The sequence below is a fragment of the Scyliorhinus canicula genome, chromosome 1 (assembly GCF_902713615.1).
Source record: "Scyliorhinus canicula chromosome 1, sScyCan1.1, whole genome shotgun sequence".
NCBI classification, from domain to species: Eukaryota; Metazoa; Chordata; class Chondrichthyes; order Carcharhiniformes; family Scyliorhinidae; genus Scyliorhinus; species Scyliorhinus canicula.
The window spans coordinates 136605350-136625316 of NC_052146.1; the positions used below are offsets into that span (position 1 = coordinate 136605350).

Consider the following 19967-nt stretch of genomic DNA (forward strand, 5'->3'; position numbering starts at 1 on the left):
GCACCTTTGCTACCCCGAAAGCTTCCTCCAAGTGGTGTTCAACATGGAGGAGTACTGATTCATCAGCTGATGGTGGAGAGTATGTGGTAACCAGCAGGAGGTTTCCTTGCCCATGTTTAACCTGAAGCTATGGGACTTGGTGGGATCCAGAGACTATGTTGAGGACTCCCAGACAAGTCCCTCCCGATTGTATACCACTGTGCCGCCACCTCTGTGAGACAGGACACACCCAGGAATGGTGATAGTGGTGTCTGGGACATTGTCTGTAAGGTACGATTCTGTGACTATGACAATCCCAGGCTGTTGCTTGACTAATCTGTGGGACAGCTCTCCCAACTTTGGCACAAGCGCCCAGATGGTAGTAAGGAGGATGTGCAGGTTTGACAAGGCTTGGTTTTCCAATGTCGTTATCGAGTGGTTGGTCCGGTTTCATTCTTTTTGTGTGCATTTGTAGTGGTTGAATGCAACTGTGGAGCTTTCTAGGCCATTTAATAGTCAACCAGATTGCTGTGGGTCTGGAGTCACTTGTAGGCCAGACCAGGTAAGGGTGGTTCACATTAATGAACCAAATATGACAATGGTTTCATGGGCATCATTTGACTTTAATTTTGATTCCAGATATTTTATTGAGTTTGAATTCCACATCTGTCTTGCTGGGATTCGAACTCAAGTCCCCCAGATCATTACCTTGGATTTCTGTATTACTAGTCCAGCGACAGTACCATTATGCCACTGCCTCCTCCTTAGTATCCAGGGATGTGTGGGTTAGGTGGGGTTGCAAATGATAGTGTAGGGGCTTGGATAGGGTGTTCTTTACAGAAGGTCGGGCTGAAAGGCCTCCTTCTGCCCTGCAGGGATTTCATGATCCACCCTCTCCCCCCCCCCCCCCCCCCCCCCGAGCCTTTCCATCAGCTCTGACCTACATTGGGGCGGCACACTGGCATAGGGGCGGCACAGTGGCACAATGGTTAGCACTGCTGCCTCAGAGTGCCAAGGACTCGGGTTTAATTCCAGCCTCGGGTCACTGTCTGTATGGAGTTTGTACATTCTCCCCATGTCTCTGTGGGTTTCCTCTGGGTGATCTGCTTTCCTCCCACATCCAAAGACATGCAGGTTAGCTGGATTGGTCATGATAAATCGCCCGTAATGTCCAAAGGTTAGGTGGGGTTATGGGGTTACAGGAATGGGGTGGGGCAGTGGGCTTGTGTATTGTGCTCTTTCAGAGGGTCGGTGTAAACCCGATGGGCCGAATGGCCTCCTTCTGAACCGTCGGGATTCTATGACTTCAGTTAGACACCATGAAGAGAAATTGAATGGATATACACTGCAGTGAAATTTTCCCAAAATGTGCCTGTATGGTGCTGACTCCAAGGTACATTTTTAAATAATCAGTGTGATATTTTATTGCAGGTTTTATGATTACCAGTGAAACAACCAGATGGAATTCTTTGCTTAAATAGCTGCTCACTTCACTCTAATTGCAGTTAGAGGAGCTTGATGGTGACAGTTTTATTAATGATACTGAAAGTGTTAGACAAACTATGAAAGATGGTGTTGGACTTCAGTTAGGCACCTTCATAGGTAGCTACTGTAATTGATCAAATACCATCTGTATGAAAGTGAACGTATCTTGGAATGGTCACCAAATTCACTCCGATTATCCGCAGCAGTTTTATACAAATTATTATGGTCATTTCAGAATGGAATAAAGGCCCTATGTCACCGTTTAAACCTCAGATAAGAGGAGATGCCAGCCATGCATTACAAAAATACTGAGCATTCATAGTTTGAGCGTGACTTTTTTTAAGGAAATCCTCTGTAGAGGGACTCATGCAAGCAGCCTGACAGGAAGCTGACAATTAGTCATCCAAGAAGTATACTGAAAACTTCATTTTGCACCAACACTGATTCATGCTTCAGGAGACTTTGTTCCAAATGAGTAGTCTGCTAATTGTTTTACATTTGCAACATGGGAACAGGTGTCAGCCATTCAGGCCGTTGAGCCTGCACTGCCAGCCAATTGAATGCTTGCTGATTCATACATCAGATCCATTTATCTGCATTTGCTTTCATGTCTCAATTGCATTACATTACAGAAATAATTTGATCTGCATCTTGAAAACCCCAATTGTACCAGCATTCCCAACCTCTTTAAGGAAGAGAACTCCAGTTTTCTACCATTATTTGATATTGTTATCTCTAATTATTTATGGTGTGGAGATGCCGGCGCTGGACTGGGGTGAGCACAGTAGGAAGTCTTACTTCACCTGAGGAAGGAGCAGTGCTCCAAAAGCTAATGATTTGAAACAGACCTGTTAGACTTTTACCTGGTGCTCTGAGACTTCTTATTGTGCTCACCCCAGTCCAACATTCATCTGAGGAAGGAACAGTGCTCCAAAAGCTAGTGATTTGAAACAAACCTGTTGTACTTTAACCTAGTGTTGTAAGACTTCTTACTCTAATTATTTAGTCAAAGTATGAACAAAAGATATTGAATAAAGTCATGGAAAGCTGTAAAACATCCAAATGTTCAGAAATACAGGAAGTAAAAAATAATGTGTATTTAATTGATATGTGATGGTTCTTAGAATTGTTTGGAGGTTCTACTGGGTGCTCGGTGGCTTGTAATGAGTTACAAATTCTGGGACCCAGAGCTGACCCCACCCTGAATCGAGAATGAGTTCCTTAAGTGAAAGAATTGAGAAGATCAGTCCAGCTGCTGTGGAGTAAAAGTCCAACAGCACACTGTAGTGAACTAAGTACATATTGGCAATCGTCTTCTGCAAGACCACAATAAGGTTGGTGTAAGAAATGCTACACTGGTGCTTTGAGGATGCTCTTCTGAGATCGGGAAGCATATAGAGAACTTAACATTGCACATTTTTACTTTACCTGAGCTGGGGAGTGCAGGGGAGGGGTGCGCTGAACTGCAGGAAGTGCTTACCATGAACTAGGTGGAAGGAAGAATGTTTGTAATTTCTGATCGTTGTTGCAGTTATATCCCCCACAATATGTCCCTTACATAAAATCAGTCAAGTATTTTATAGCAGTTTTTCAGAGAGCTAACTGATGATAACTAAAGATAAAATAGTCCATTCTAATATTTATGGTATTTTGTTCTCCAATATGACCAATGAATGTATGAGTTGAATTTACTAATCTGGTGTGTCATGGACAGTGGTTCCAACATATCAAATGATCCCCAGCAAAATAATACCTCTGCCAACTGGATTCTTTGGAGTCCTTTTGCATCAGATCTGAAACAAGTATTTTTAAACTCATGGGATTCAGTGACAATGTAGAGTTTCAGTGGCGGTGCTGTGTGACCTGGGGAGTTCAAGCTGCTCAGCTCTTTCTGATCTTGGCAGATAATGTAACTTTCCCTGAAGACTGGGGCGCTTGAGGTTAGGGCCAGCTCTAAAATTTAGTTCAGAAAATTATTTTAGCAAATAGCCATTTAGGTTTTCGGTAATCTAAATCGCCAACATGAAAAGAGATCAGAGACAGGGCAGAGAAAAATAAGGAGAAAGACAGGAAATTATTTATATAGGATGACTTCACATTTAGTTTTATTGAAGTTCACTCGAGATTGTCAATTAATAATGACAAATATTTGCAAACTGGTAATTTGCAGATTGAAGAATAAATCTTTAAGAATATATTTCTCCGGAGGGCAGCATGGTGGCACAGTGGTTGGCATTGTTGCCTACGGCGCTGAGGACCTGGGTTCGATTCCCGGCCCTGGGCCACTGTCTGTGTGGAGTTTGCACATTCTCCCCTTGTCAATATGGCTACTTACGGGCAGCACGGTGGCCTAGTGGTTAGCACAACCGCCTCACGGCGCTGAGGTCCCAGGTTCGATCCCGGCTCTGGGTCACTGTCTGTGTGGAGTTTGCACATTCTCCCCGTGTCTGCGTGGGTTTTCTCCCCCACAACCCAAAAAAATGTGCAGAGTAGGTGGATTGGCCACGCTAAATTGCCCCTTAATTAGAAAAAATAATTGGCTAATCTAAATTTATTAAAAAAAAAAATATGGCTACTTACCTTGCCCTCTCCCCGTAGCATGAATGGTACGTCTGTCCCACCCAGACAGGTGGGTTTTTTATTTGGGTGGGTTTCGCCCCCACAACCCAAAAAGATATGCAGGGTAGGTGGATTGGCCATGCTAAATTGCCCCTTAATTTGAAAAACAAAAATTGGGTACTCTAATTTTTTTTTTTAATGAATATATTTCTCCGTATCTTCCTCACGGCTGCCATTTTAAAATATATCTTGCTTCCTCTCTTTACCTCCCCATTCTATGCACCATTCCCTAGCTGAAAGGGTGTCAATATAGTTTATTCATTTCCAGGATGTGGGAATCACAGGTTGGCCAGCATTTAATGCCCATTCTACATTGCCCTTGAACTGACTAGCCAGCTTGGCCATTTCAGAGTCAATCACATTTTGCTGTAGGTCTGGACTCGCATATAAGCCAGACCAGACAGAGATCCTTCCCTAATGGTTTTTTTTTTACAATAATCGACAATAGTCTCATGGTCATTATTAGACTTTTAAATCCTGATTTTTATTGAATTCAAATTCAACAATTTGCCATGGGGGGATTCAAACCCGGGTCCCTGGGTATATCTGGACAGTTTTTTCTGCTAAATCCTCTTCTGATTCTCCTTGTGCGATGATTCTCTCTGATGGCATGGCTGAAATTGGGACCTTAGAATGGAAGAAGTCGCTGGCATGAATTTACTCTCTGTCATGTTGTAAAGCCCAACGGCATATCAATGCACAGCACCACCCTTTAAATGTATTAATAATATGTAAAGTTATATGAAGTTAGTTAATCCAATGTGTGTTTGGATGATGATGTTTAATGGGACTTTAATATTCTACCAACAGTCATAAAACATCAGCACATAGAATCATGTTAACCCAGGTGGAGATGAGGGAGGGGTGTCAATGTTAATAAGACCATAAGACATAGGAGTGGAAGTAAGGCCATTCGGCCCATCGAGTCCACTCCGCCATTCAATCATGGCTGATGGGCATTTCAACTCCACCTACCAGCATTCTCCCCGTAGCCCTTAATTCCGCGCGACATCAAGAATTTATCTATCTCTGCCTTGAAGCCATTTAGCGTCCCGGCCTCCACTGCACTCCGCGGCAATGAATTCCACAGGCCCACCACTCTCTGGCTGAAGAAATGTCTCCGCATTTCTGTTCTGAATTTACCCCCTCTAATTCTAAGGCTGTGCCCACGGGTCCTCGTCTCCTCGCCTAACGGAAACAGTTTCTTTGCGTCCACCCTTTCTAAGCCATGTATTATCTTGTAAGTTTCTATTAGATCTCCCCTTAACCTTCTAAACTCCAATGAATACAATCCCAGGATCCTCAGCCGTTCATCATATGTTAGACCCGCCATTCCAGGGATCATCCGTGTGAATCTCCGCTGGACACGCTCCAGTGCCAGTATGTCCTTCCTGAGATGTGGGGCCCAAAACTGGACACAGTACTCCAAATGGGGCCTAACCAGAGCCTAATATAATTAGCTGTCGTAGCACCAGTAGCTTCATTAGTTAGTCATCTTAAATATCAGACTTTAAGATGAGAAATCTGCTTTAAACTAAGAAAAAAATGTTCCCAGTTTATTTTGTAAGAGGCAGTAATTATTTAGAACAAAAGCAGAGAATGCTGGAAAAAACTCAGCAGATCTGGCATCATCTGAAGGGCGAGAAAAGAGTCAGTTTGGCTGTTCATCAGAGCTAAAGAAAGGGAGAAAGAGATGGAAATCCCATCGGGGAGGAAAACAGTTCTGTTCTTGTTTCAGATTCCAGCATTCACAGTATTTTGCTTATTTTGGTGTTTAATTCTACCATTTCTCTTCCAGGAATGCCTTCCTTGAAGAAGTACTGCTTTTCCCTACGACAGGATTGCCGTTTGTCTCTTGCACCCTCTAATTCTGATGAAGAGCCAAATGGACTCAAAGAATTAACTTTGTTTTCTCTCCATACAGATGCTGCTGGACCTGCTGAGTTTCCCCAGCATTCTCCGTTCTTGTTTCATATTCCAGCCTCCAGTATTTTGCTTACTAATTATTTAAACAAAATACTGTATACATTATGGAAACATTTGGAGTGGCCCCTGCTGGACAGAACCAGTAATTATATCTTCAGTATTCAAATCTCTTTAGATTAAGTATGATGCATAGCAAATTAATAGTCAAATTATTTTAAAGAGAAATCACTGAATTACATTCCAAAATTCTTGCATGATGATGCATTAATGTAGAATAATAGTTTTCATTATGAAGTGATTATACGGTAAACTCAGATTTCCTGAAGGTTTGAACATTCAGAAAACACATGACTTGCAAGGTCTATGGAAATAAGATTAGTAGGCATAAAAGTCCAGTGAGGCTGCAACATAGGAAGCCAGAGGAAATATATGCAGAAGTAGGACTTACTACATTATTTAGCTCGTTTTGGGAAACCCATGTGAGTTATTGCAGATTCTGGGAGTTTATATTGTTCTAAGAAAAAAATCAACAAAGTGTGTATTACAATGTTTGTGGAACTCAATACTTGGCAGGTGTGACAACACTTGACACTTTATTTGAAGGCATTGAGTAGATGGGACCATATTTGACATACCAAAAAGACACATAGTCATGCTGCAACTGAATTCGGACTGCAAGGTTAATCAAAATATTAGGAATCCATCCTGGGCTTCTTGTATATTTTCTGCCATGTGTCAATTTATCTATTGTGCAGCCTTGACCAGAGGTAAAATCAAACTGAAAGACATAAACAGAGAAAAATACAACATAAAGCTAAACAACAAAATAAACCATTAAGTAAAGAAAACTGAGCAATAATATTTTGCACACTTTGAAGCAGAAGGGTGTGTTCTCAAGCAAATTTTCCATGCACAACAGGATTCCATGAATAGCAATGAAATGAATGAATGTCTAGTTTACGAAAGGGAAAATGCTGGAAAATGACTAGTGTATCCGGTTTTGGTTCTGTCAATTGAGGAAACAATCATCAGCCAGGACTCTAGAAGTATTTGCTGGTGTTGTGTGCTGGTCAGAGAGAGACAGAGAAAGACATATAAACAGAGCCTTAGTTCAACATCTCATCCAAAGAATAGCACAACCAACAATACAGCCAAAGCATTAAAGGTACGAATAAGTAAAACAAATGAATGTTAAATTGTTTCAATTTCTTGCATTAACAATTTGTTTGTCAGCTAAGAAATTCATTTCAAAATGATGTACCATGTTGCCACGAGAAGGTGATATGTCCAGGCTCCAATATATGATTAAACAGATGGGAGACCAAATAATCTTCATAGATGATTCTTAGAATGTACTTTTTAATTAGATTTTTTGGTGACAAAATGCATAATGTTTATCGCCGGTAAAGGGATGAATATATAAACAGGTGGCTCAAAACTCTTAAAACTAAAATGTCTTTTGGTTCAGTGCATTCACTTATAGATTTATTCTGCATGATCGAGTGTTTAAATTTCTGTGCAACATTATTGTGAACTTTTTTCCCTTTGCTCTAACTCAACCCTGTTACATTTCAATAGTATACGGCAATACACCAACCTTGCCTCATTTTAAACAAAACCAGTACGGAGAAATTAAATCATACCAAGTACAGTCAGTAGATGGCGTCATCTGTACTTGAAACTGTGTTTCAAACTTGTAATTTTGTTCTTCAAATAAAGTCTCAGTATAAGATAAGTTTGATCACTTATGTAGAAAATACAGCAGATATAATACATTCACGACATACACTAATAAGGATTTGACATCACTGTTTTTGTTTTTACATCAATGGTTTTTAACAGTGTTCAGCATGCCCAATTATTTCAATCAGATTAATTGGGGAACCTCAACTAAGTAGTTCTATTTCTGCTTTCTCACCACAGGTTTGAAGTCCTCCTTAACAAAATAGATCAAATTTATATCAGCCTGTTATTGACATGGGCATTGTTTACTGAATTCCAATATTATTACAACATTAATGAAGACTCACATTTATATAATACCCCTCACAATATCCTAAAGCCTTTCACAGCCAATGAAGTACTTTTGAAGAGTTGCCATGGTAATGTAGGAACACAGCAGCCAATTTCCACATAGCAAGGCCCTGCAAATAGCATGAGATAATTGTCAGATAATCTGTTTCAGATTGAGGGAGAAGACATTGAATGGAACTTCCCTCTTCTTCAAATAGTACTGTACAAATTGTAATGCCCACATTGTTTTAGTTTAAAGACAGCACCTCTAACAGTACCGCATTCCCTTATCTCCAGACTGGAGTCTAGATTGTTGGCCGGGACCTTCACTAAAATCGATTGATAGATGTAACACTTTAAATTAAATCAAATCACTTCTTTACAGAACACAACATAAAATCCCAATGCTTATCACTACTATGAGAGGTTCTATCATACACTGCATCGAAAGCACAGAAATGGTTCTACCTTCCTTTGCTACCACGACAAGTTCATAAACATAGAACATAGAACAGTACAGCACAGAACAGGCCCTTCGGCCCTCGATGTTGTGCCGAGCAATGATCACCCTACTTAAACCCACGTAACCCGTATACCCGTAACCCAACAATCCCCCCATTAACCTTACACTACGGGCAATTTAGCATGGCCAATCCACCTAACCCGTACATCTTTGGACTGTGGGAGGAAACCGGAGCACCCGGAGGAAACCCACGCACACACGGGGAGGACGTGCAGACTCCACACAGACAGTGACCCAGCTGGGAATCGAACCTGGGACCCTGGAGCTGTGAAGCATTGATGCTAACCACCATGCTACCCTGCTGCCCCGGGTGATAGGATAGGCAAAAGCACAAAGAAAAACTCATTCATATTGTCATTGCAGTTTTAAACTATTAATACTTATCTAACTTATAGTAATGGACTTGTGGAGGAAGTCATTACCCCATCGTACTGGCCAGATACAAGTGGGAATCGGACTCAGTCTTCAAGCTGGAGGATTGAGGTATCTTTCTTCTGCGATGTTGTTCCTCGAGGTTTCGCTGATGAAAGCTCTTTGTCTCTCCTTCTTATACAGATCTCACTGGCACTGATCTCATGCTTCTAGTCATGTGCTCACAGGGCAGCACGAATAGATCACTGTCCTTCAGTCATGAATGTTCAGAGAGTTGTGACTCACTCAGGGTTGTAATTCTTCTCACGAGCATGGCCCACAGGGGCCTGTGTTCAATTACTGTCTGATCAAAGCATATCAACACTATTTGTCCAATCAGCTTCTGTGCTCACTCCCGAACTACACATCCTGTTCTTCACTGCACATTGCGAATGCTGATACAGAGTTAGTCTTTTTAACCATCAGGCTTTGCTGGTGTCCTTACAAATATCACTAGGCTGTAGTGTCTCTTTTAAATTGGCCATATTTCCCAATATGCTTAGGACCAGGACTGCAAGATTTTTGATCAAGTTTCCAAGTGACTTTAACCAACAACCTTCTGATTTAAATATAAGTATTCTGTTACTGAGCCACACCTGACATACTCGTTAGCTGCCATAGGATGGGGTACATCCTTTAAATATGAGGTGATATGTTATCATTTGTAGAAACTCAGAAACTCAGCACCCATGGATCAGTTGAACCAGGAACATTCCTCGTCACAATGGATGTCTCGGCACTCTACACCAGCATCTCCCATGACGACAACATTGCTGCAACAGCCTCAGTACTCAACACCGACAACTGCCAAACTTCAGACGCAATTCTGCAACTCAACCGCTTCATTCTGGATCACAACGTCTTCACCTTCGACAACAAGTTTTTCATCCAGACACACGGAACAGCCATGGGTACCAAATTTGCACCTCAAGATGCCAACATCTTCACGCACAAGTTTGAACCAGACCTCCTCATTGCACAGGACCTTCAACCGACGTTATACACCAGATACATCGATGACAGTTTTTTTCCTTTGGACCCACGGCGAAGAATCACTGAATTGACTACATGATGGCATCAATAAGTTCCATCTCACCATCAGACTCACCATGGACTACTCTCCAGAATCAGTGGCATTCTTGGACACACTCATCTCCATCAAGGACGGTCACCTCAGCACTTCGCTTTACCACAAGCCCACGGATAACCTCACGATGCTCCACTTCTCCAGCTTCCACCCTAAACACATTAAAGAAGCCATCCCCTGTGTACAAGCCCTCATTATGCACAGGATCTGCTCAGACGAGGAGAAGCAAAACAGACATCTACAGATGCTGAAAGATGCACTCATACGAAAGGGATATGGCGCTTGACTCATCGATCGACCGTTCCAATGCGCCACAGCTAAAAAACGCACCGATCTCAGACGACAAACATGGGACACAACTGACAGTGTACCCTCCATTCTCCAGTACTTCCCCAGAGGGGAGAAACTACGGCATCTTCTTTGCAGCCTTCAACGTGTCATCGATGAAGATGAACATCTTGCCAAGGTCATCCCCACACCCCCACTACTTGCCTTCAAACAACCGCACATCCTCAAACAGATCATTGTTTGCAGCAAACTACCCAGCCTTCAGAACAGCGACCACACCACACAACCCTGCCATGGCAATGTATGCAAGACGTGCCAGATCATCGACATGAGTACCAGCATTATACATGAGAACACCACCCACCAGGTACATGGTACATGCTCGTGAAACTCGGCCAATGTTGTCTATCTCATACGCTGCAGGAAAGGATGTCCTGCAGTGTGGTACATTAGCGAGACCATGCAGACGCTGTGACAACGGATGAACGGATATCATGCGACAATTGCCAGACAGGAATGTTCTCTTCCAGTCGGGGAACATTTCAGCAGTCAAAGGCATTCAGCCTCTGATCTTCGGGTAAGTGTTCTCCAAGGCGGCCTTCAGGACGCGCGAGCACGCAGAATCGGCGAGCAAAAACTTATAGCCAAGTTCTGCACGCAAGTACGGCCTCAAAGGGGAGCTTGGATTCATGTCACATTACATTCACCCCCCACCATCTGGCCTGGGCTTGCGAAATCCTACAAACTGTCCTTGCTTGAGACAATCCACACCTCTTTAACCTGTGATTATCCCTCTCTCCAGTTGTCTCTGGACCTGTAAAGACTTAATTACCTGCAAAGACTTGCATTCAAAGCATCGTCTTACATCTTTGACTTTGTCTATATATATGTTTCTGGAGCCCACCTCTTTATTCACCTGAGGAAGGAGCTCGCTCCGAAAGCTAGTGATTCAAAACAAACCTGTTGGACTTTAACCTGGTGTTGTAAGACTTCTTACTGTGCTCACCCCAGTCCAACGCCGGCATCTCCACATCATGGTTATCATTTGGACAGATAGCTGGCAGAATGTACTGGCCAACTGCTAGGGAGGCAGAGTGGGAGATTGAGGGGGTTGGGGGTCTTCTTTATGTTGAATTGCTTAACTATTTGCTGCAATGTAGCCTGCCGAAGTTAGCTTTTTGCAATATTGGGCAACCAATCGGAAGGCCTGGGGAGGGTTTTACTCGTGCAGTCTTGGTGAAGAATATTGCTACTCCTTAGGGCCCATTTCTTGACCAGCATGGAATTCTTTGCGCAATAGACTGTAAATATGGCTTTGTGTGAGGTATGTCATAGGAAGCTAATTCGAATGAAGCTAATTTATGAAGCTGTCGCCCAAGCCAGGCAAGTGCTTCAGCTGCTTATTAAGTGAATGATGGGATGGTGATGAGTCAGAAAGTTATCATGACATAGAAGACATTCGACCCATCGAAGCCAGAGCAGGAAACCAGGGGTTAATCTAATAATTTGAATTTTACTCCCTGAAGGCCTGATTTACACAGGGTGGAGAGAACTCAGGTGGTACCTTCGAGCTAGCTCCACTTTGGGATTCGAGCACATAGTCTAAGTCTACATTTTAGTGCAATACTGTGAGTGTATTGTACTGTTGGAGGTGCGATCTTTTGGTTAAGATGTCAGACTAAGGCCCTGTCTACCTATTCATTTATATATATTAAAGGTCACTTGAAACAGTTCAAAGATAAGGGAGTTCTACTTATAACTTGGCTAATTTTTGTCCCTCAATAAACACTACTAAGATTAACTAGTCATCCATCTATTTTGTGTAATCTTTTTCACAAAATGTGAAGCTGTCAACTTTATACAAGAAGGTGCCATTTAAATGCATTTTTGTGTTTTTACTACCTGTACGCGTAGATTGATTTTGGTGGGAAATTGTGGGGGAGAAATGGTGGTTTGGTTCTATTTTCCCCATATTATAACTTATTTTCTTGTTTTTGTTACCTGTGCCATTGTGGACAGCTTCCATGAACTGCAGCAACTATGTAATTAGTGGTACTATATAATTTGAATTGAAGTTCTCATTTTATTTTACCTACGTGACAGAATCATGGCATCTTCTGTATGTATTGTCATTCTTTCTGGTTCTTAATTTTTTATTAAACTGCATTAAACTCAACCAACTTTGAGCAAATACACATCATATTAAAAGTTAAAATGAATACTCAGAATCAGGAAACAGTGGATTAAATCATAATTGATCAGCCAATGATGCTTGAAGGAAAAATAAATATTTGTTATGTGTAATGGTTACAACTAATTCAGGAGTTGACACAGTCTATTCCTCATGAAACCTCAATTAGCCATCCACACATACTCAACATTGGTGGTTCCAGTTAGGGTACATGAAGTGTATTCTGTTCTCAAAGGGAAATGACTGAATATTTCGCAGCAGAGCAGCAACACTCTGAAGTTTAAATTCCAACTTTATTGGATTTTATCCAAAGTTTGAAATTCAAGAATGAGATGTAATCACAAACCATGGCAGTTGTTGCTTCAGTAATCTTGGCCCTGTATTCTGGAATTCACTTTCTAAACCACTTTGGGATTCCATTCCTCCCCTTTTAAAACCATTGATGAGGTCTACCGTGTGGATTTAGTGAAGTCTTGTGACAATAAAACTCAGTAGAAATTGAAGTTAAACTTCTCAGATGCAAACAGGAATCTTTATTGTCTCTATTTGATTACAATTGAGAGAAACTTAAATCTATTCTCAGTAAAGTCCGGCTAGCAAAAGGACTTAAAGAGAAGTAACTTATAAACAATTTATCTTTCAAAATAATACAGAAATGGTTTCTTGCTTATGTCAAAACGGCTTGCATTTACTTCAAGAGTTAGAGTGGAAAAGTGAAAATATGGAAATAAGGATAGCGAGTAGTTAGATCAAAGTATAGGATGATCCTGGATAAAGGTGGCAGTACGGACCATCATGTTTAAGGAGAATCTTATCAGACTTTAGGCATCTATCTGCACCTCTATGTCGTCCTAATTGGTTTGGGTTAGAATCAAATACATTTGATTTGATGGTTAACTGTCAATCCTTAATGTGCAACATAAGTTCTTAATGTTTCATGTTTGAATATTTGTGCATGTTATGGAATGTGATTCTGTGCTATTATCAAGACTGGTTTCTACTGGTTTTCTGCTGACTTTGCTTTTATCCACATTCTGGACAATGGTGCCTTCATATTGCTATGGTGCTTACTCGGCCTTGATCTGATTACTGGTACAGCTCATTTCTTAATGTCAAACTGTCTTTGAAAATATGTTTATTGGAACAATAGCTTTTTCATCTTGCTTAGTGAAAATGTTGTTTTTATCTCCCCTGAGTTTATGCATGCGTCCGGCTTTTTGTGTCTCAGTTGAAGCTATGTGTTTGGTCATGGCCTGAGGTTATGAGTGCTGAAATCCTCATTTTAAATGGGTATTAAAACTGGGGCTTAATATTTACATTAAAATAGCCTTTTTACCTATTAGATCCATCAGGAAATAGTTGATTACTATCAGTCTGCCCTTTTGATAAATCGAAAGATCAAGTGAGATATATCACAATAAGATAAATGCGATAGGATAGGCAAAAGCACAAAGAAAAACTCATTCATATTGTCATTGCAGTTTTAAACAACAGAGTGGGCAAGCATTACATTACAAGCATTACAGCAAAAATTATTATATTTCTTAAAGAATCATTATTATAAAATACCTATTAATCAATTAATCGAGTTTGATTCTACTGATTCAGTATTATCTATTAGCAATATGTTAATTATACAGTCAAATAATTGATTGATCAGCAACATTTCAACAATAATATTGCACTTCTATTTCATCTAATGGTGGTGCAAAGGGGTTAGTGTGAATCATTCTGACTGTTGGGCCCTTGCTTTTCGTGAATAGTTGTTTCATGCACTTGATACTTTTGTATGTTATGTAAATGATGAATCCTGCTGCACAGGAGAAAAAGATTATTCTTGCTGTGGACATTCCTGTGGGTCCCAACCACCCACAATGTTTCTCCCAGATAGAGATATGTGGGGATGAATCAAGTTTCTTGATTTCCTTTTGAATCTGTGATGCCAGATCTTTAACTTCCTGTGAGTTATCTGGAATGAAAGTGCAACACTCCATACCAATCAGGGCGCAGGTGCCACCTTTTACGGCTAGCACATAGTCAAGTGCCATTCGATTTTGTAATGCTACGGTTTGAATTGGTTTCATGTCATCAGAGGTTTTATCTCGGGCAGTGGCGGTATAATCGGCTATGTGTTGTATGATGGTTGTTATTTTATTCAATTCATTGGCCAGCCTTACTTCCCAATAGGAAGGAATAACTCTAACATAAATTGCGTCGCGTAAGGTTATGGCACGTTTATTTCTTCGAGTGGTTGGTTCTGAAACATAAGGGAGATAAGGAAGATGACGGATGGCAGGTACTATGTATCCCAAATAGCAAGATCCTGACCAGTATTTTGGGAGCCAGGAATATGCTTTGTCATTACAAATAAAATAAGTCCCATTATAAGCAGAGTATAAGTAAATATCTTCTGAATACGAATGATACGAGAAGGTTTTGTTATTTGTGATTTTACGTATGCCTGTTATTGTTGAGGACCATTCAGTTCTTTGTAATAAATTTTGCGTACATTTATAAGCTGTGCTAATATTCAAATAATTAGTACAAATACCAATGCCCATTTTCATCCCTTTAGAGTGATTACTAATGAGGCATATTGATCCTTTTTGTTTAATATTAGTTGGGAGGTCAATGTATTGAGGATTTTTGTTAGGGTTATATTTAAGTTGGTGCCATCCTGAAAAGGTGGATAGCCTGCAGATTACTATAAGTTAATAAATTTCTTTAAATAAATCTTGTACCTTCCTTTTTCACATGAATATGCTCCAGAACGGACCACTACAGAGCGAGGGACACTCTGATAGATGTACCATTCTGCTGTTTCTGAAGGATTAAAGGGGATAATCAAGAAGGGAATACCTTCTCCTGAGTTAGTAGGGGTTGCAATGCATACCCAACAATTGGAAATGTTGAAATTTTTAGCATATATCTTAGATGTGTAAAGGAATTCAGCTCTGGTACAACCAAACCAATCAAATAACTGAAAATGAATATTACGGTAAACATTTTACAGATCTTAATACCTATATGTGCGCTTCACATGTGATGCGTGGATCCAACTTTTCTTTCCTTAGTATTGCTTAAAACATTGATATACTGATTAAAAATTTATATCATGATTACATTATTCAGTAATAAACAATTAATATTAATTTCATGTATACAAATAAAATGATAATACAGTAAAATAACAAGTTGAGTATATGATTTAGTAATAAATGGTAAAATGATTATCAAAATTGATTGTGTAATTGAGTATTAAATTATTAATAATAATTCACTAATAAATGAATAATAATTCAGTAAATCATAGTTCAACAGAAACTTTCCATTTTGATGTTATTGGCTAGTGGTGCATATGAATAAATATTAACCAGATGGATTGGTGGGCACTATGGGTAGGCATGCATTAGCCAAAGTATCTGATCAGCAACAATAGTACATAAATGATAAGTCCAAATATGCAAAATAGGAAAAAGTCCTTGAATGATGTTAATTCCTGTGCCATCCAACCAATTGGAAAGCCAACACCAAAGAGTGTAATCAAAGGGTTGGTCAAGTTTTTATTAACTTTGTATTGGATGTGAATTGCCAAGGCTTTGACATCTTCTGGATTATACACAAAAGCCTGTTGAAAGGGTTAATTTTCTTGCAGAAACAAAAGGGGGCATATAGCTTGGAATTATGCCATTCACATCTTTCTCAAACTTTTTTTTATATATGTCACTCAAATGGACTGGGAGTAAACATTGGATTGCTGCCAAATTCCTGTTATCAATTGTCTAAGAATGGCATGCTCTTGAAACATAGATTTGCTTTCAATCAGAGTTGTGTTTTTTTTAAAAACAGCTTCCACATTGTCAATTTCCAAGCTAATTTTAAACATTTATTTTAAAATATCAAGCACAATAACTTATTGAATATATGACTGAACCAATCTTGCGCTGAATGAACTTGGTTTTCTGTAGATAAATTTGTCGGCTCTGTTAAAGAAAGCACAGCTAACAAGATTTGTTAATTTCTTAAAATTAATAAAGCAACATTCAAAATAATTACAGTTTTCTCAAGTTAACAGTTCTTGGCAACTTTTTAGCGATACGTGACTTGGGGAGCAACCTGTAGCCAGGAGGCGGGCGTTCATCGTAGTAGTCCAGTTTGTAATCATGAAATCTGAAACTCGCAAAATAGCCGTTCAACACGAGAAAGGAATTTCATATCCCCTCTGAAATTCTTTTTCGAAGTGAGTACAGGGGTTGGATTTGTCGTTAACGGAGGAGGAGAAGCAACGATGAATGTGCTCTTTTTAGCAGTTGCGGTTTCGGACTTGGACTGAGGTCTGGGTAGGATCAAGTCTAAAGCTGAAGACAGACAGTTCTGGTTTTAAACCAGTGACAAAATGGACTTTTGATGATAGATCTTTTAAATGGTTTAAAACCCAGGCTGTTGTCTTTATCACTTCAACTCCAAGCTGTTTGGTGCTTAATGGGTAAAGTTATGTTACACTTTGTTTGCCACTAGGCTCATTGCTCAACTGGACAGACTTTTCTTGTTTAAAAATCTCACAGTCTATTAAAGCTGCCATGAGAGGCTTTCGGATCGGGACCAGCAGCATGTCGTGGTCAGTCTCAGAGTAAGATAATGATTTGTTCTGAGGTAAAAGTGTCCTTGAACACGGAATGGTCAGATAGTTCATTTGGCCAGACTCCCCCTGTGGACTTTCGATCAGTGTATTCATTGTTTTCATGTCAGTAGCAGCTTGCAATAATGCAGGATCTGATCTAGTTACCACTGGTACATCTTGGGCCTTAGTTAAAACCATTTCAATTCTTCCCGTTGGTGGCACTGTTAATTTGTCTGTCGGTAATTTGTTATGACATTTAATGGTGTCCATGTCACTTTCCAAAATATACATTTTTCCTCAAGTAACTGGCAATTCTGACTTTTAAGACCATCATTTTCTGATATTAACTGTTGAAGTTTGGATTCTGAGTCAGTATTTTTCTTTTGGAGTTCATCAATTTGTAATAGTAATAGCTGAGTTCTGCATTTTGAATCTGCCAATAGTGTTTCAGTTTGATCAAATTTCTCGAGCTTAGATTTTCCAGCTTGCAATTGGTCAATGACTGCCACTAGTTTTTCTTTGGCACTTTTAAGTTTGCAATTGTGTTTTGTGTTTGTGACTGTTTCTTGCTGCTTATGGTGCTGTGCCATTACTGCAAAAGACCATTTCATAGGTTTCTTTTTGGTCAATTGTGTGGTTTTCTCAAAAACAAATTTTATGTTATCAAGGGACCCCTGTCCTTTAGGGGTGTCATATTTTGATTCAATTTTTGTGGATATTTTCGACAGACCAAAATGTCTATCATCAAAGATCTAAGATCTCCCAATATATCGTCAACAGAGATATCTGGTACTGTGCGACCTCCCTTGAAGTTGTGGGAAGTTGTTCTCTACCTTTTGAAGGTTCTGAATCTATTTTAGGAATCATTCCCGCCATAAACTCAGCCTTACACCCAATTTGTTGGTTGCCACCCACGTTATGTGTAATCTTGGGACACTATCGCGACTATTTACCTTTCAGCCACGTGTTATTTTGAGTTTAAACGACCGCCACCTGATTGAATAACTCAGTCTGAAAAAAGGTCCTTTCTCAGGGGTCGCAGCACTACTTGATGCGGCTTTAAGACTTTTAATGGGTGAAAAAGATGTTTCTTACCCCAGTCTAGCCGTTTTTCGGATAGATGTATTTGGGTCTGATGTCCTTCTGGTCTTTCTTCGGTCTTCCGATTTCCTCCGGCGCTCCTCCCCCTTTGCCGAACTACACCAAATTGATGAGATCTACCTTGAGGATTTAGTGAAGTCTTGCGACACTAAAACTCAGTTGAAATTGGAGTTAAACTTGTCGGATGCAAACAAGAATCTTTATTGCCTCTATTTGATTACAATTGGGAGAAACTTAAATCTATTCTCAATAAAGTCCGGCTAGCAAAAGGACTTAAAAAGAAGTAACTTATAAACAATTTAACTTTCAAAATAATACAGAAATGGTTTCTTGCTTATGGCAAAACAGCTTGCATTTACTTCAAGAGTTAGAGTGGAAAAGTGAAAATATGGAAATAAGGATAGCGAGTAGTTAGATCAAAGTATAGGATGATCCTGGATAAAGATGGCAGTACAGACCATCATGTTTAAGGAGAATCTTATCAGACTTTAGGCATCTATCTGCACCTCTATGTCATCCTAATTGGTTTGGGTTAGAATCAAATACATTTGATTTGATGGTTAACTGTCAATCCTTAATGTGCAACATAAGTTCTTAATGTTTTATGTTTGAATATTTGTGCATGTTATGGAATGTGATCCTGTGCTATTATCAAGACTGGTTTCTACTGGTTTTCTGCTGACTTTGCTTTTATCCACATTCTGGACAATGGTGCCTTCATATTGCTATGGTGTTACTCGGCCTTGATCTGATTACTGGTACAGCTCATTTCTTAATGTCAAACTGTCTTTGAAAATATGTTTATTGGAACAATAGCTTTTTCATCTTGCTTAGTGAAAATGTTGTTTTTATCTCCAATGAGTTTATGCATGTGTCAGACTTTTTGTGCCCCTGTTGAAGCTGTGCGTTTTGTCATGGGCTGAGGTTATGAGTGCTGAAATTCTCATTTTAAATGGGTATTAAAACTGGGGCTTAATATTTACATTAAAATAGCCTTTTTACCTATTAGATCTATCATGAAATAGCTGATTACTATCAACCATCCTTGATAACTTGTTATTTGGCCTGGTTGGTTTGGTCTTCTAAATTTAAGTCTGACTATGTCTATGTGAAGCATTTTCAAATGTTTTACTACTTTACCATCACTACATAAGTTCAGGGCAATTATGTTCTTGATGTGGGGTCAAAACCTGAGGAGTTTATCCACATTTCGAACTTTATTTGGACCCTGGAACATATTACATTGTTTTAAAAATATATATATCTATGCTATGTACACAAATAGTCAAAAATGGCAGGCAGGTTGAGAATACAGTTAAAAAGGCATACAGGATCATGGGCTTTATAAATCATGGCTTAGAAGACAAAAAACAAAGCATGGAAGTTATGAAGGACTTTTACAAAACATTGGTTCGGCCTCAACTTGAGTATTATGTCCAATTCTGGCATTGCACTTGAGAGAGGGTGTAAAGGTTTTAGAGGGGATGCAGAAAAGATTTACAAGAATTGTTCCAGGGTTAAATGGATAGATTCGGGAAATTGTAGTTGTTTTCCTTAGAGAGAGTTAAGAGGAGAATGGTAGACGTGTTAAATATCATATGGGTTCAGGACAGAATAGATTTAGAGATACTGTTCCACTGCCGAATAGTCACGAACCAGAGGACACCGATTTAAAGTGATTGGCAAAAGAATCAAAGGTGAGAAGAGGAAAAAAAAATACATG

At 39.8% G+C, this 19967-nt stretch overlaps 2 long non-coding RNA genes across 2 annotated transcripts; both read right to left on the minus strand.

Annotated features, from left to right (window-relative positions):
• Nucleotides 1–6563: 6563 nt before the first annotated feature.
• LOC119977610 lies at nucleotides 6564–8401 on the minus strand. Its single transcript, XR_005463234.1, has 2 exons — nucleotides 8040–8401; nucleotides 6564–6787 (listed from the first exon to the last, which is right to left on the minus strand). It is a non-coding gene; the product is annotated as an uncharacterized LOC119977610 (long non-coding RNA).
• A 4634-nt stretch (nucleotides 8402–13035) lies between these two features.
• On the minus strand, nucleotides 13036–18879 carry LOC119967832. Its single transcript, XR_005461082.1, has 2 exons — nucleotides 18239–18879; nucleotides 13036–16505 (listed from the first exon to the last, which is right to left on the minus strand). It is a non-coding gene; the product is annotated as an uncharacterized LOC119967832 (long non-coding RNA).
• Nucleotides 18880–19967: the final 1088 nt, after the last annotated feature.